Source organism: Nicotiana tabacum, chromosome 1 (genome assembly GCF_000715075.1).
Source record: "Nicotiana tabacum cultivar K326 chromosome 1, ASM71507v2, whole genome shotgun sequence".
In the NCBI taxonomy this organism is placed as follows: domain Eukaryota; kingdom Viridiplantae; phylum Streptophyta; class Magnoliopsida; order Solanales; family Solanaceae; genus Nicotiana; species Nicotiana tabacum.
Window position 1 is genome coordinate 122042591 of NC_134080.1, and position 2500 is coordinate 122045090.

General features: G+C 36.0%; 1 pseudogene across 1 annotated transcript in view; it reads right to left on the minus strand.

The window, feature by feature from the left end:
• Positions 1–2500, minus strand: part of LOC142181042 (DNA-directed RNA polymerase subunit alpha-like) — a 7404-nt pseudogene that overhangs the window by 2419 nt on the left and 2485 nt on the right. The window contains exons 1-2 of the transcript XR_012709345.1: positions 913–2500; positions 1–829 (exon numbers count right to left, since the gene is read on the minus strand). The exon at positions 1–829 is cut by the window's left edge and continues 2419 nt beyond it; the exon at positions 913–2500 is cut by the window's right edge and continues 2485 nt beyond it. The product of XR_012709345.1 is annotated as a DNA-directed RNA polymerase subunit alpha-like (transcript). The remainder of the gene's footprint in view (positions 830–912) is intronic.

Consider the following 2500-nt stretch of genomic DNA (forward strand, 5'->3'; position numbering starts at 1 on the left):
AGGCAATTCTGATTGGTCAATAAAAATCGATTTCAATGCTATTTTTTTTTGTTTTTTATGAGTTTAGCCAATTTATCATGAAAGGTAAAAGGGGATAAAGGAACCGTGTGTTGATTGTCCTGTAAATATAAGTTGTCTTCCTCCATATGTAAAAAGGGAATAAATAAATCAATTAAATTTCGGGATGCTTCATGAAGTGCTTCTTTCGGAGTTAAACTTCCGTTTGTCCATATTTCGAGAAAAAGTATCTCTTGTTTTTCATTCCCATTCCCATAAGAATGAATACTATGATTCGCGTTTCGAACAGGCATGAATACAGCATCTATAGGATAACTTCCATCTTGAAAGTTATGTGGCGTTTTTATAAGATATCCACGATTTCTCTCTATTTGTAATCCAATACAAAAATCAATTGGTTCCGTTAAACTGGCTATATGTTGTGTATTATCAACGATTTCTACATAAGGCGGCAAGATGATATCTTGGGCAGTTACAGATCCAGGACCCTTGACACAAATAGATGCGTCAGAAGTTCCATATAGATTACTTCTTAATATAATTTCTTTCAAATTCATTAAAATTTCATGTACCGATTCTTGAATGCCCGTTATGGTAGAATATTCATGTGGGACTTTCTCAGATTTTACACGTGTGATACATGTTCCTTCTATTTCTCCAAGTAAAGCTCTTCGCATCGCAATGCCTATTGTGTCGGCTTGGCCTTTCATAAGTGGAGACAGAATAAAGCGTCCATAATAAAGGCGTTTACTGTCTGTTCTTGATTCAACACACTTCCACTGTAGTGTCCGAGTAGATACTGTTACTTTCTCTCGAACCATAGTACTATTATTTGATTAGATCATCGAATCTTTTATTTCTCTTGAGATTTCTTCAATGTTCAGTTCTACACACGTCTTTTTTTCGGAGGTCTACAGCCATTATGTGGCATAGGAGTTACATCCCGTACGAAAGTTAATAGTATACCACTTCGACGAATAGCTCGTAATGCTGCATCTCTTCCGAGACCGGGACCTTTTATCATGACTTCTGCTCGTTGCATACCTTGATCCACTACTGTACGGATAGCGTTTGCTGCTGCGGTTTGAGCAGCAAACGGTGTTCCTCTTCTCGTACCTTTGAATCCAGAAGTACCGGCGGAGGACCAAGAAACTACTCGACCCCGTACATCTGTAACAGTGACAATGGTATTATTGAAACTTGCTTGAACATGAATAACTCCCTTTGGTATTCTACGTGCACCCTTACGTGAACCAATACGTCCATTCCTACGCGAACTAATTTTCGGTATAGCTTTTGCCATATTTTATCATCTCGTAAATATGAGTCAGAGATATATGGATATATCCATTTCATGTCAAAACAGATTCTTTATTTGTACATCGGCTCTTCTGGCAAGTCTGATTATCCCTGTCTTTGTTTATGTCTCGGGTTGGAACAAATTACTATAATTCGTCCCCGCCTACGGATTAGTCGACATTTTTCACAAATTTTACGAACGGAAGCTCTTATTTTCATATTTCTCATTCCTTACCTTAATTCTGAATCTATTTCTTGGAAGAAAATAAGTTTCTTGAAATTTTTCATCTCGAATTGTATTCCCACGAAAGGAATGGTGAAGTTGAAAAACGAATCCTTCAAATCTTTGTTGTGGAGTCGATAAATTATACGCCCTTTGGTTGAATCATAAGGACTTACTTCAATTTTGACTCTATCTCCTGGCAGTATCCGTATAAAACTATGCCGGATCTTTCCTGAAACATAATTTATAATCAGATCTAAACAAACCCGGAACAGACCGTTGGGAAGCGATTCAGTAATTAAAGCTTCATGACTCCTTTTTGGTTCTTAAAGTCCCTTTGAGGTATCAACTAATAAGAAAGATATTAGACAACCCCCTTTTTTCTTTTTCACAAATAGGAAGTTTCGAATCCAATTTGGATATTAAAAGGATTACCAGATATAACACAAAATCTCTCCACCTATTCCTTCTAGTCGAGCCTCTCGGTCTGTCATTATACCTCGAGAAGTAGAAAGAATTACAATCCCCATTCCACCTAAAATTCGCGGAATTCGTTGATAATTAGAATAGATTCGTAGACCAGGTCGACTGATTCGTTTTAAATTTAAAATATTTCTATAGGGTCTTTTCCTATTCCTTCTATGTCGCAGGGTTAAAACCAAAAAATATTTGTTTTTTTCTCGATGTTTTCTCACGTTTTCGATAAAACCTTCTCGTAAAAGTATTTGAACAATATTTTCGGTAATATTAGTAGATGCTATTCGAACCACCCTTTTTCGATCCATATCAGCATTTCGTATAGAAGTTATTATCTCAGCAATAGTGTCCCTACCCATGATGAACTAAAATTATTGGGGCCTCCAAATTTGATATAATCAACGTGTTTTTTACTTATTTTTTTTTGAATATGATATGAATTATTAAAGATATATGCGTGAGACACAATCTACTAATTAATCT